Genomic DNA, 15545 nt, shown 5'->3' with positions numbered 1-15545 from the left:
TTAGTGGGGATGTCGTGGTATTTAGTCAATACTATGCATGATGGAGCTGATGGTTATATTGTCTTGTGGGTGACTACCATAGGTCTATACCTTGCACTTTCCTTCAAGGGTGAATCTGGGCTTATCCTGGATTCATCTAGGTATATTTTTTAGTCGTATTGCGGACATGCAGACTTCACATTGTGAAGTTTTCGTCCGAGTTACGACCAGTTGATATTGTTCTAATTCTTTCTATCTTTTGTGGTGCGTATGCCCTATCAACTACCTCATTTTTGTGGTAATTTTTCCGATTTAATGCTTCTTTTAGTGCTAGGCTTCATTATGGCTGAGTCTGCCCTTGATCTCCGGAGTCATGACAGAAACTCAGCACGCTGAACTTTTTGTTGATGTATGCTCAGGCGTGTGCGTGCGTGTGGTGTGTTGTGTTGGGGACATAGTTACCCGGAACGCGGAACGGGAACGGCAACGGGATCCCCGCGGAACGGGGGAACGGCTAGGGGTCCGGAACGGGAACGTCACAGAACGGGAGGTATAAAAAACACCCAAATAGTGTAATTTTTAGCTCCTTGTGTTTAAATACAAGGAGTATTAGAGTGCTTTGACTCTAATACTCACACTCGTTTTGAAGACCATTCAACCTTGCTATGACTAGATGATGAGAGAGAGAGAGAGAGAGAGAGAGAGAGAGAGAGAGAGAGAGAGAGAGAGAGAGTGAGATGGAGAGGGAGAGATTTGAGAGAGTGGGAGGGAGAGGAAGAGAGCTTGAAGGCTTGAAGCCTTGAGCCTTGAGAGAGTGAGTCTTGAGAGGGAGAGATCTTGAGAGTGAGAGGGAGAGAGCTCGAGCCTTGAGGATTAGCTTGTGAAGAGAAAGGGGGAGGGGGGTGCATTTTATGAGTCCTTGAGGCCTTGCACACTTTCAAAAGAAGCCCACACATTTACTTCAATTTTTTCAATTTTTGCCAAATTTGTTTGTAGCCGTTGGCCGTTCCAGGGGCATTCCGGAACGGTCTGGGGGCGTTTCGGAACGTTCCGGAACGGCTGTTCCGGTTTGCATTGGCCACCCGGAACGTCAGACATTTTGGGACATTCCGGAACGTTCGGGAAGGGAACTGCCCGCCGGAACACCATATTCCTGAAGACTCCCTCGATCGGAACAGACGGCTGGAAAGGTTGTCGGTTGGAAGCTCTCGTACGTTCTGGTGCCGGAGGAGGAGGTACCACCTGGGGCATCAGAGGGGGTAATATGTAATTCAAAAATTGTTGAAAACTTTGTAGCATCGGAAGATTCTGGTGAGGATGCTGCGAAAGAATGTCGCGAAGCTCGTCGAGAAGAAAGTGTAAATATTCTTCTGAATTTATGAACGCCATGTCTTGGGTTTTTTTATGGCTTATGTCCTGTAGGACAGAGCGGTAAAGAAGCGGGAGCGCGCCCGATGCTCGATGAAGTAAGGGTGGGAGTGGCTAATAAGTCCAGGGTCGGAGCATGAAGATTCTTCAAATAAAATTCAAGTAACCTTTGGAAGCACCAGTTTGCTCTGTCTCCTCTTTTGTAGGACCGGTATGCTTTCAATGCACACTCCTGATGCTCTGATACCACTTTCACAAGACAGGCACCACGTGCCAATAGAAAAGAACAGACTGAACAAACTTTTAGCACTTCAATAACAACTGAACTGAAAGAGAGAGAGTACACGCGACAGGGAGTGGCGGAATTCCACCCTAGAGATTATTGGCCCCAAACCTTGGCACCCCTTTTGGTATTTCTTTATATTACTCGAACTCAGTAAATGCCGTTCCTCGTGCTCTGCACCTTCTCATTGAAGCGTGCTAGAGAATGAGCCCTCTGCACATATTTAAAGGCCCTTGGCCTCAAAAGCAATTACATGAAAAGCAATAAACTCAAAAGCATCTGGCCCAAAAGCAGGTGCTCAAAAGTTGCCAGCGTAAATCACGGAAATCCATACAGGCTGCCACATCAGCAAGTTAGCGCAAAAAGCGAAAATCCTTACAGGTTGCTACGTCATTAATCAGCGCGAAATCTGGAGATTTGTACTGACTGCCACATCATCACTTTTTACGCTTTTTTTTTGTGGGTCTATATTCTGATTGCATGGCAGCCATCCAATTTTCTGAATTCTATGCTTCATCTAAGACAGAGGTTCCTCAACATCATGTAAGCTAGACACAGCCAAAGCATAACAATCTGATGCATAAAATGCCTGAATGAGTACGACTAGACAAAGGTGCATCCAATTTATTGTCACGCAATGTATGCACCAGCCATTTTGGCATACCTCTAGCTTGCTCATTTTCAGGCCTTTCCTCATCAAGTACGTCATGTACATCTGCATCAGTAATAGGCTGATCTATAACATTTTCAGAAACTCCCATAGGCTGTACATTTGCCACATTGGAATTTACATTCAAACTTCCACCACTGAAAAGAGGCAACAAAGTGTTGTAAATGTCCTGTGAGCTTACATTACTGTCTCTAGTACATGACAGCAAGGGCTGAACAGAATCTTCTACAAACACTACATCCCGTGAAACCAGAATACGCTTTGTTTGTGGATACAACCTGTAACCTTTGCTTTCAGTACTATAACCAACAAAAATACATTTGACAGCCTTATCATCCAATTTTCTGCGCTGTGTTTGTGGCACCAAAGCATATGCCAAACAACCAAAAACACGCATGTGCTCAATAGAAGGTTTTCTATCATGCCATGCTTCATATGGAGTAATAGACTGCAAAGCTTTCGTAGGACACCTGTTTAGTACATAAGTGGCACACATGATGGCCTCAAGCCAAAAAAAATGCGGCAGAGCTTGACTTTTGACTGTACATCGTGCCATTTCCGTAAGTGACCTGTTTTTCCTCGCAGCAATATCATTTTGTTGAGGTGTATAAGGCACTCTACATTGGTGTTTTATCCCACGACTAGCCAGAAATGCATTAAATTCATGAGACATATACTCCCCCCTCGATCCGAACGGAGTGCCCATAGTACATTTCGAGACATTTTCAGCCATAGCCAGAAATTGTTTGAAGCACATAAAAACTTCGGACTTCGCTTTAAGCGGAAATACCCATGCATGCCTGGAGTAATCATCAATGAAAGTCACGAAGTAAAGGTAATTTCCCAAGGACGGAGTTTGCATGGGCCCACAAACATCACTATGCATAAGCTGCAACCTGCATGTGGCCCTAATTGAACCATCCTTTGGAAACTTCAAATGCTGCATTTTACCCAAAATACAGCCTTCACAAACATGTTTGGCAGGTGCTTCAAGAGGCGGCAAAGAAGCAACCATATCAAATTTTTGCGAACGCAGCAAATTGGCAAAATTCAGATGACCAAAATGTGCATGCCAAAGTTTTGCATCTGAAATAGCCCTTGAATCTGCAACTGCATTTGCAAAATTTTGTCCACACTTGTCATACAAAGTGAGCTTATACAGCCCACGATACAAAAGCCCAGATGCAACAATTTCATCACCAAAACTAAGATCAGGAAATGTACATTTGTCATCCACAAATGTGACTACAAGTCCAAGTCTAGCAAGTGCAGATATAGACAAAAGATTCTTCTTGATCCGAGGTACATAAAGTGCATCATCAAGTGTGAAAGAACTGCCACTTGCAGCAGTAAGCACAATCTTTCCAACTCCTTGAACCGGATAAGAGTCATTGTTGGCACAAGTGACTGAATTCCCATGTGGGACAGACTCGAGAGAGGTGAACAATTCACGGTGTGAGGTAATGTGCTTTGTAGCACCAGTGTCGAAATACCACACATGTGAATCTGCAAAACTGACATGCATGCATCCTGGATAGCAAGATATAAGTGCACTCTGCACTAAAAGCCCATTCTGCATCAACATCAGCATCAGAGTCTCCTTTCACAGAAGACTCAACAATGGCTGCATTTGTAGTGGAACCAGCATTTGCAGTGGAAGCACCCACTTTCTTCTTAGCCTCTTTGGCCTTCAACTTAGGACACTGTGTAACAGACTTGGACACTCCAAGTCAAGAATCAATCACAACAGCACCAAATAACCACTTCAAAACAGTTCACAGTTCACAATATATTTGCACTGGCCCGGCGGAGTTCCGTGCCTAGAGATATTGGCCCTTAAGACTGGCGCCCTTTTGGTAATTTTGAATGTATTAATCAGTGTTCAAAGTGCAAGAGTGGATCGGGTCTCACTCTCAGACTCTGCGTCCAGATGCTTTGCAGAGTGGGAGCCCGACTCACATATTTAATTTACAAGGGATGCCAAAAGCAGAGCCCCGAAAAGCTTCAAATCAAAAGCCTAAATAAAAGCAAAGGCTCTTTCCTCTCTCAAGCTCTCTTGAGTTGTAAAAATAAAGCAAAAGTATTCTCTTTCTCTCTCTTTCTCATACTTGCGTAGAGAAAAGCAACTGCCAAGAATCCCTCTCAATTTGCGTCGCTAGAAGCAGAAAGCACCTCTGCAATTTTTGGGATTTTGCCATGTCAGCATGCTTGCGCATTTCCGAGATTCAGCCTGCTGCCCTTTTAGGGTCAGGATTAGGGTTTCTGCTGTTTTTAGGGTTTTTGGCAGATTTTAGGGTGAGGGTTTCCAGAATTAGGGTTTTCAGCAGCAGTCAGGGTTAGGGTTTCCCGCATGCTGTCGGGCAGACACATCATCACTTTGTGACATACCCCCCTCTTGAAAGCATTGTAATCGCCCTCGATTACGCCTGCAAAACAAACAAAGGCCATAAACCATCTTAGCAGACACTGACTGTTAGTACCTACGTACTAGGAACACACATCTAGCACATGTACCAATCGACAGTTACATCACAGGACATCACATGACATTCAACATTCATTCGGATCTTAGACCATGATTTATCGGCAATGTAGCTAGCAATCGCATCTAGATCCAATCAGGACTACATCGATGTCCGATTGACTAACCCCTATTGCAACCATGTCTATTCGAGATCAATCAGACCAAAATGCTGCAGTCATTTCGTCTATCAGTTCCTGCACTTAAAAAGAAGTCAAGAACAAATCAGTATCATATTCAGGAATTTCATTTCATAAAGTCATCCAGCAGAATACTGTAGCTCTCAGTATCTCTGAAGCTCAAAGAAACATCAGTGACTTTAGTATCAAAATCAAGGCATCTGTTGACAAAGGAGCGGAGTGACTCCCCTCTTGTGCATCCCATTGCATCAGATCTCCGGCCAAGCTGAGTTCTGGGTTCCATTTGGAGTAGACTATGCTAAACCAAAAGCCTCGAGGTAAAGTTTCACAATCTGAGGAGTATCTGCTAGGTCCTCCTCCTCCATCCACTTCGCATCCAATGCAGGATAGTTCTTGAACTTAACCAAGAACCGCCTTCGGACTTTACCTTTATTCTTCGTATCCTTATGTGCAAAATCTGTTCAGGAACAAGATCTCCTCGTTTTCTTCCACTTTGGGTTGCTCATCAGGCTCCCCATCATCAGGTACATCACCTTTAAAAGGTTTCAAGAGACTAATTGTGAATCCTCTAAGTATCAGGCAGTTTCAGTCAGAAGGAGACATTATTTATCTTTTCAGTGATCTGGAAAGGTCCGTAGTATCGCATACTAAGCTTTGGAAAAAGCCTCTCCTTCCCTTTTTTTGTCTCAGGCGTGCCTTTTCAAAATGTAAGAGCACCCAATCATCCTCCTTCAATTTCAAGTCGCGACGATGGCGATCCGCTGCCTTTTTCTATTGTTCTTGAGATTTCTGCAAAGTCTCGCGAACCTTGGCAAAAGCCGTATCTAAGTCTTGCGTATATTTATCTGCTTCAAAAATCTTATCTTTCGTGCTTAGGAAGGGTGGAACCTTCGTAGCACCTTCAACAATCTCAAATGGCGCCTTCCCTGTCGAAGAGTGTATCGTGTTATTGTAAGCAAATTCCACCAAAGGTAAGAACTTTTCCCATTGAGTCTTCTGATCTAAGATATAAGACTTCAATAAATCTAGAACCACTGAATTGGCAATCTCAGATTGCCCGTCAGTCTGCGGGTGGAACGATGACGAGAACTGCAATCACGTGCCAATGTTCTCCCAAATTGCCTTCCAAAACAAACTCGTAAATCTGGGTCCCTGTCGGAGACAATCGTCTCAGGCATGCCGTGTAATCTGAGTATCTGGGCCACAAACAGTCTCGCTAAGTGATCCGGCTTGATTGTTTTTTTCACTGGAATGAAATGAGCCTGCTTGCTAAATCTGTCAATAACAGTCCAGATACCATCGTGACCACTCTGTGTTCTCGGGAGATAAAAAATGAAATCCATTGCAATACTTTCCCAGGGGCGGGTGGGTATGGGTAAAGACTGTAACAATCCCTGTGCTTTATGCCTGTCAAACTTGACCTTCTGGCATACTAAGCAACTGCGCACAAACTCTTCCACATCCTTCTTGAGTCTCGGCCAAAAGAAGTATCTCTCTACCCCTTTCATGGTGGTAGCAATGCCGAGATGACCCGTAAAAAGTGGACAGTGGTATTCAGTCATAACCTTTTCCCTCAACGGCTGTGTAACACACAACATGGTTTTTCTCATCAAGTAGCCATCCCGAATGGAATATCCCGCTACTGTCTCCCCATCCCGTATCCGTGTGAAAACGTCTGCAAAATCTGTATCTGTGGCATACTCGTCGACCATATCCTCGAAGCTCCTATGATGTATCGCGGAAATAGCCAGAACCAACGGCTTCCTAGACAAAGCATCTGCCACCACATTCTTTTGTCCCTGCACATGAACAATCGGGAACTGAAACTGTGACAAGATGTTCGCCCACCGTATCTGCTTTTCCGAAAACTGCTTCTATGACAAGAAGTAACGCAAACTCTGATGGTCTGTAAAGACAGTAAAATCCGCTCCGAGTAGGTATTGCCGCCACTGAGTAAGAGCATGGATAACCGCCAAAAGCTCTCTCTCATAAATCTGTGCTGTCATCTCCGGCCTTGAGAACAATGGGCTCTCGTAAGCAATGACATGGCCTTCTTGCATTAAGACCGCACCCAGACTATGACCACAAGCATCACAATATACTTCAAATGACTTCTGCAAGTCCGGCAAAGTCAAAACTGGTCCCGTAGTCAATTTCTCTTTCAATGTCTGAAAGGCAGTCACCTTTGTGGGTTCCCACGAGAAAGGGACTCCTTTCTGTGTCAAGATATGCAAAGGGTAAGCAACCTCTGCAAACTTTTGAATGAACCGCCTATAGTACGAACAGAGTCCCAAGAAGCTTCTAACTTCATGGACATTCTTCAAATCAGGCCAATCACGGATAGTCTCTATCTTGGCCGTATCCATTTGCACTCCTGCTGCTGAGACAATGTGTCCCAAAAAGTGTATCTCGGGTAGGAAAACAAAATCGTTTTTCTTTGCATTAATCACTAACTAGTGATCTCGTGATGCCTGAAAGACCTGAAGCAGATGATCTCTGTGTTCTGCCTCATTCTTGAAGAAAACAATGATATCGTCAAAGAAAGTGCCAACAAATAGCCTGTACTCTCGAAAAATTCCGGTTAAATGTCGCAGGAGCATTGGTTAAGCAAAAAGGCATCACCAAAAATTCAAATAACCCAAAAGTCGTTCGAAAAGCTGTCTTGTAGACGTCTCCCGACACGATTCTGATCTGATGATATCCACTCTTCAAATCAATCCTGCTAAAGCACGACGATCCCTGTAATCTGTCGAGTATATTATCGATCCTAAGAATCGGAAATCTGTTCTTGATGGTGATTTTGTTGAGAGCCCTATAATCGATGCACATTCTCCAAGATCCGTCTTTCTTCAAAACCAACAACACTGGAGAGCAATACGGTGAAGTACTAGGCTGGAAAGACCCTTTTCCAAGAGGTCTTTCACTTGGTTCATAATCTCTTCATTCTGTGCTCAGCTCACACGGTAAGGTGGCTGGTTCGGTTGTGTTCTTCCAGGTATCAGATCAATGGTATGATCTTCAGGCCCTCTAAAAAGCAATCAGCATGAGTATGGAGAAAAATCTTGGCGTTCTTTTGTTTAGGCCAAAACATACTTGACCTTTATCCATCGTTCAGTTTTCTCCCAAAAGAATGAGTAAAGAAACTGAAGTTCATCAAGTACAATCTCTGAGCCCTTCATTTGTCCCAGTCGCTTTCTTGGCCCGGTAGTCAACCCCGGCGTAGTTCTTGTGGAACCAAGGGATTTCTAGTAGAACGTCACTCGCGTGCCCTGAATACCCCTGTCATTGCAAACAAAGTTTGCCAATGCTCGATGTAATGGCAACATCCCGTCCGGGTGCCACTCGAACTACCACTGCCTGTGGCCTCAGCCTGTCGGGTGTAGTTTCAAATCGAGCCGCCAATTCCAAGTGAAAAGAGGTTGGCCTTGGCTCCTTCAAAAGAGCCTCCTGATCCTTCACTTTGCCCCAAAAGCGGCAAAGTTTGTACTTTCATTCATTTGATTTGGTTCAGGTCCCACCATGTGGTACCAGTTCTGCTTTTTATGTGCCTTTTCTGCCACGTTCCTCAGCTGCTCTCGAACTCTCAGGCCTTTCGTCGTCCTTGTCATTCTATCCTTTCTGTGCCTTTTTAGGGCACTTCGCGGAGATATGTCTATGTTCCCCGCATCCAAAGCACTTCTTGAAACCGGCCCGTGGGGCGGTAGTCTTTGGCTTTCACCCGAAATTCTTTACTTTACTTTACTTTAGACACACACACACAGCACTTTGCAAAAGGAACCGCAACGGGAATTAACACTTGAGAACACACACGGCTCGGAAGTTAGAATGCTTTGAGTGTACGCCGACAAACTGTAGGCCCCAAAATTGGCGCCCCTTTCGGTATTTCTTTATATTTTGAGAGGGTAAATTACAAAGGAGAGTCCTGGGAATCCTTTACCAGTATCCCGCTAGATACCACCTGTTTTGGCCAAATTTTGGCAGCATAACAGCCCCAAAACTTGCGCGAAACCAATTCCCGTGCTGGAACTTTGATCAGGATTTGTATCTGAGACCCTCTACAGAAATGTGATTGATCAGTGAGCTGTTGTCTCTGTAGAAGTGCTAGATTGGTGGAGTCTTGTGCGAGTACATAGAGTCAATGTCTATTGAAGAGAGTTTTTGTTGTTTGGCTGTTTTTGCAGGTATAGTCGAGGTAATTACAATTCTTTCAAGAGGGGGGAATGTCACAAAGTGATCACGTGGCATACCCAATAGAAAGAGGAACGGTTGAGTGGACAAGAGAACTGAACCGAAAGAATTTATGAGCACCAACAATTGGGGCCTAAAACCCTAAAAACCCAAAGCTTGATATCTAAAAGGAGGTTTTTCGTAAAATGCGTTGACATGCTAACGTGGCAAGTAGTACGAATGTTGACGTGGTGTTGTTGTACGCAGTTTTCGCGTTTTGCGCTGCTGGTGCCACATGGCAGGTTGTACGGATCTATGCAATGCTGCGTTTTGCAGTCTCTAGCGCTAGCTTTTGAGAGCATATGATTTTGGGAAGAAGTGCTTTTGAACTGATTGCTTTTGGGGCTCTGCTTTTGGGCATCCCTTGTAAGTTTAAAAGAGCCCTTGGGCCTCTCGCTCTGCAGAGCATCTGGATGCAAAGTCTAAGAGCAGAGGACCCTCGAGAGTTGTACTTTGTTGTGAGCAATAATAAAGAAATATCGAAAGGGGCGCCACTCTTTGGGGCCAATGCTTCTGGGCGCAGAATTCCGCCGTGCCCTCTCTCTCTCTCTCTCTCTCTCTCTCTCATCAACCGAGCACTGGAGCTACGGAGATCTAGATGGCCACGATTGAGGAGAGGGACTACACAACATCGACGGAGACTACAGCAGAGGATTCGAGCCATACTCTCTCGATATACAGAGTGCAGATGAGGATGGATTCTAGTAGTAGTGTCTAGTTCTTTTGTACCCAGACATAGTATTAGATTCACCATTTTGTAATAGATTGGTCTCATAGGTCATTTTGGCCTTTTGAAGACGTTAATATAACATTTCATTTCATTTCATCTCTCTCTCTCTCTCTCTCTCTCTCTCTCTCTCTCTCTCTCTCTCTCTCTCTCTCTCTCTCTCTCTCTCTCTCTCTCTTAAATTTTAGTGATTTTGAAGTTTCTGTTCGTGTGTTGCTATTGATTTCTCGCTTGGAGTGTCCAAGCCTGTAACACTAGTAAGCGCCTTTATCTCTCGGGGGGCAGGGGGGGGGGGGGGGGGGGAGACTTCTAACTCCGCTTTGATGATCTCATGTGGCATGGAGGCCTTGACTCTAATCAACAGAGAGAAAGGGCCTCTCCATACCTCTCCACCCATCCTGACCCACGGAGGGTCCTCAAACTCAAACCCCATAGAGCATAGCTGGAGCTACCAAGGTATCAAAGAGCCAGAGCTTTGTTCGGGGTTCCTGGAACCGAATCTGCGAACACATCCTTTCCAATCCCCCCAGGCTGTATACGCTTTGGTGAGTCTAGTCTCTGTTGCTCTCTTCAAGGAAAACCTTGGCCCAATGAAGACTACCCCAAGAAAAGTGTATGCATCTGTGTACTCCACAGTCTCCTGACCATAAGCGAATGTAGGTGTTGATCTCCTGATCCTTTGCGGTGTGGTGTAAGACACTATAACCTTGGTTTTACCAAGGTTTACATAGTGCCCTTTGAGGTTTCCCCATTGCTTCCACTTTTCTTATTGCCCACTCTCCAAGCCCTCGTATGCGTCGGATCATTAACCCCCATAGTCACGAGTTCTTTTACCCCTTGATCAACATTATCTTGGTCTTTGAGGCCACAAACCCTCACGTGCAAGGCACGCACATGCCTCCTTTGCTCCTCTTCTAGTGTCAAGTTAATGATGGTGGGTATGGGGGTTGTTTCCTTGCCGTTTCCTTTCTTGGAGATCGTGATCCATTTTTCAGCCTTGTTCGCTTTCTGTTGGGTCTTTGTAATAACATCCACCCACGAAGTTGTCATTTCTTTGTGGTTCTCCTCCCCTTCTTCGATGGTCCGCTCTTGAGTAACACAATCTCCTGATCTTGGGGCGTCACACAATTCTCAAGTGTGTTTATCGTGCTTTCTTGGACCGACACGCGCTCTTTGAGTGTCTTTATTGTGCTTAGGAGGGTTACGATTAATCTTGTTAATGGTCTCTGACATTTCTTCTTTGCATTTTTGAATGACATCCTCTAGCGGGTTGTCCTTGCCATTTTGCTTCTCCATGGTTGAGAACCGCAATAGGAGAGGGAGAGGGAGAAAGTTCTTGAGAGAGAAAAATCCACACTACGCATATAGGTGTTCCCACAACATGCATACATGTTCATTCCACACCTGTCTGCAATCTCTGCAATTCTGAAAACCGTCGCCGAAATTTCTGTTTTCGCTTCTTGCTAAAAATACTAAATTTCTGTTGATGTACCTGCTGCAGCCCCTTCACCCACCCACCACCCACCCACCGGATATACCGAGAATGCTGTAGGCCTGGCGTGATCACCCCCTGCCTAACTGCAGCAGGTCCCAGGTTGTAGGTCGCGCAGGTGTTGCAGTCCCCGCAGGTGCAGGTCGTGCGCTGCTTCAGCAGGTGTAGGGTTTCGTGTGTTTCTGCAGGGGCATCGGTGCAGGCCTCGTACGTGCAGGTTGCGTATATATATATATATATATATATATATATATATATATATATATATATATATATATATATATATATATATATATATATATATATATATATATACATAGAGAGAGAGAGAGAGAGAGAGAGAGATGAAATGAAATGTTATATTAATGTCTTCAAAAGGCCAAAGTGACCTATGAGACCAGAAAGTTACAATGTGGTGGATTTGATACAAAGTCAGAGTAACAAACTAACAACATAACAAAACAAAACAAAAAAATACTATGGGATCCTAGACTGATCGATGTGAACTAAGCAAAAGGGGCAGCTGGCCGGGATAGCTAAGTCACAGGAGATCTAGCATCGGGCGCTGGTGGATCTCATCAATCTCCTCCATGGTCAGTAGCCTGACCAGGCGTCGTGCATGCCTGGCCAGAGTGCTCCGAATCTTCTGATGAAGCCTCCGTCGATGCTGTGTAGTCCTCCGCAGTCGTGGGCGCTTGGATTTCCCCAGCTCACTTGGTCGGTCGATTAGTGTGCCTCTGGTGTGAGACGAAAGTGAGCTCTGCTGTGGTAGTAGCTCGTGCGGCTGTCCGGTGTCTGCTCCAAAGAAATCTGTGATCCGTCTCTGAGACTGGCTAGCCTCTCCACTTATCAGGCTATCTCTGTGTCTGCGCAGCTCGAGCAAGAACAAACCCAAGCATCTCTGATCCTCATATCCCACGACTCTGGAGAGTGGTCCAAAACCCTCTCTGAACAAGCAATGGAAGCGGCCTTGTATCTCGTAGTAGACGGGGCAGCAGCATGTGTAGTGCAACTCTGTCTCAAGCTCCATGTCACACAAGGGGCAAGTCCTGGCCTCTGCTGGTACTCTGTTGTATCTCCCAGTCTCAATCCGCAGCTGGCGAGAAGATGTGCGTAACTGGCCAATAGCACATCTTATCCCATGAGACAAGTGGGTGTCCATGTATCTGGGTCTCGTCACAAAACCATCCTCCGCAAGCTGGAGAAGATGCTCTTTGTAGAAAGCCATCTTCGTGCCCAGCTCCTGCGCCGGCTGTATCCATGTCCTCCTGGTGTCTAGCTGGGTCAGGTCTTGACGGATGAGCGTGGTGATCTCGGACTGTGTAAGAGTGAGAGATGGTGCATCCAATGAGTACTGGAAGGGTGGCAACCTGTCTATGCTGAACCCATGCGCCTGAAACCATGATGTCATCTCCCGTTACCAGCATGCTGTATCTCTCTGCGCAATGCGAGCATATCTGTCTCTAGGAAGTTCCCACATGCGGTGTATGAAGGAGACTGATCTGGTGAGCGCCTCAACCACTAATGGGGGGGCCGCTAGCTCTGCTCGGATAATGACATGTGGTACTGATGCCTTGGCTCTAATAAGCCGCGAGATCATAGAGACGAGAGGTTTCTCCACGCTCCCCCATCCATCAGTGTGACCCAACCTCCCGTGATGATCCAATGAAGGTCCCCATATCTCAGCTCCATAGAGCAATGCAGAAGCCACCAAGGTGTCAAAGAGCCAAAGCTTCGTCCGAGGCTCCTGAAACTGAACCTGTGAACACATCCTCTCCAATCTACCCAATGCTGCACGGGCTCTAGTCAATCTGGTCTCTGCTGCTCTCCTGAGTGAGAATGCCGGTCCGCTAAAAACCACTCCAAGGTAAGTGTAAGCATCTATCACTCCACAGTCTCCTGGCCATATGTGAATGTAGGTGCTGACCTCCTGATCCACTGTGGGGTGGTATTAAACACCATAACCTTGGTTTTAACCAAGGTTGACAGACAAACCACTTTCATGGGCAAACCTATTCAAAGCATCCAAGTGACGTTGCATCCCCTCCGGAGATTTGGAGATCAACACAATATCATCAGCATATAACAAAAGTGGGATCCATGTCCCTGCCAGCTGTGCACCTCTATCACCATCGCTCTCAATGTAGTCAGAAACCTCATCTACATACATACCGAATAGAGTAGGAGAGAGCGGGCAACCCTGCTTCACCCCAATAGTGGATTGAACCAGTGTAGATAGTCCCTCAGGGGTGCGTACATACCCAACTACTGATCTGTACAATGCCATGATCCCCCAAATGAGCTCTGTGGGTACTCCCATCTCCTGTAGTTTGCGCATCAATCTAGCTTTGGGTACTGTGTCAAAGGCTTTGGGAAAGTCCACAAAGCTTAGAGAGAGAGAGAAAGAAAGAAAGAAAGAAAGAAAGAAAGAAAGAAAGAAAGATTTTTAACGTCTATGTCAGGTCGAAATCGGCCTATGAGACAAATCAAATGTACATGGTGTGTATGTCATCTGTCTATCGGAAAGACAAATGAAACAAAACTGATACAAAATTGATACAAAACTAACTGAATGTAGGTAGTGGAGTATCTGAGGAGGGATGGAGCTCTATCTCTAGGGGTATATGCATGTCTATATGCTCAAGGTAGTACAATCATGAGAATGCATCAAGCTATCTAGCTCCATCCTGTACTAATGGGGGGATGTAAGATGTGGTACATGGGCGGGGCTGGTGCCAAGGCTACCCGGATGAAGGCTGTCGGGTCGGCCCTCATCTGAGCTACTCGCTCCTCAGTGGCACGGCGCTCCCGGGCTCGGATCTCCTCGATCTGTCGGTGGTGGGAGCTCGCGCCCGTGTAGCCTGTGACTCGTGGTCGTCGTCTAGCTCGGCTCACCTCCGCCTGTGGGAGTGTCACTCCCCTCTGAGTGTCTGGTGAGGGAGGGGCGGCAATCCTCTGAAAGAAGTCTGTGAGCTGCGACTGTCTCCCCTCTGTCTGTGTAGCTGTGTGTGGCTGTAGTAGTGTGTCCCGGTGGCTCTGTATCTCTAGTAAGAAACGTCCGAGCTGTCTCTGATCTCGAGTGTCCATGATCTCTCGGAGAGTGGGCTGTCCTCTGAATAAGGCCTCATACCTGCCTCTGATCTCAGTGTATGCTCTGCATCTACATACAAAGTGCTCCTCACTCTCCACCTCCTCTGTGTAGGCTCTGCAGACTCGCTCCTCCCTGGGAACACCAGTATGTCTCCCGATCTCAATCTCTAACCTGTGTGAAGCCACTCTCAGCTGACCAATCGCCACCCGTGAGCTATGTGGCATATATGTGTCCATATAGCGTGGTCTCTGTATGAACCCCCCAGACAATATGGTGAGAAACTGGTCTCTGTAATCTGACATCCTCGTCCCCAAGCCAGGTGACTCCCAGACTCTCCTAGTGTATAGCTGCCACAGATCGTGTCTCAATACCAAGTTCCTCTCACTGCGAGAGAGGTGAACATATGGTGAGTGGGGGTCGTACTGGAATGGTGGTAGGCTCTCCATGTCAAGACCGTGTCCCTCAAACCATGCTCTCACCTGTGAGTACCATGCTCTCTCATGCCCACTCTCTGATAACTGTATAGCTGCCTCAAATGCTCTACGAGTAAGTCTGTCAGGAGGTAGCTCTCTCATCCTCTGGATGAAGCAGACTGTCTGGAATAGTGCCTCTACAACCATAGGTGGTGTGGCGAGCTCGGCTCTAATAATGTCATGTGGCACTGTCTTCTTGCTGCGGAGCAAGCGTGAGATCATACATACCTGTGGCCTCTCAAGCTGTGTCCACTGGTCAGCTGTCAATCCTGGTGCCCATACTGCCGCCGAGTACATCAGGGCCGGGGTGACTAAGGTGTCGAAAAGCCACCCCTTCGTGTGGGGCTCCTGAAAGTGTGCCTGGTGGCATCTCCGCTCTAGCATGGTCAGAGCTGCATATCCTCGGGTGAGCCTGTCAGCAGCAGCCTGCCTCATAGTGAAGGGTCCTGGTAGGCTGGTGAATGTGATGCCAAGGTAGACATAGGAGGTGACTACATCAACCTGTCCTCCTGCTGCTGTGAAGGTGGCAGCGCTCCTCACTGCACTGGATGTGTGAAAGATCATAACCTTGGTT

At 46.3% G+C, this 15545-nt stretch overlaps 1 protein-coding gene across 1 annotated transcript in view; it reads left to right on the top strand.

Moving 5' to 3' along the window:
• The window catches only part of STN7 (Serine/Threonine kinase domain protein), a 31538-nt gene that overhangs the window by 12659 nt on the left and 3334 nt on the right, over nucleotides 1-15545 (top strand). The gene's annotated exons all lie outside the window — the stretch shown is intronic.

This window comes from Adiantum capillus-veneris, chromosome 13 (assembly GCF_014529385.1).
Source record: "Adiantum capillus-veneris isolate H3 chromosome 13, ASM1452938v2, whole genome shotgun sequence".
NCBI classification, from domain to species: Eukaryota; Viridiplantae; Streptophyta; class Polypodiopsida; order Polypodiales; family Pteridaceae; genus Adiantum; species Adiantum capillus-veneris.
Note: the sequence above shows the minus strand (reverse complement) of the source record. Positions and strands in the feature narration are given on the sequence as shown.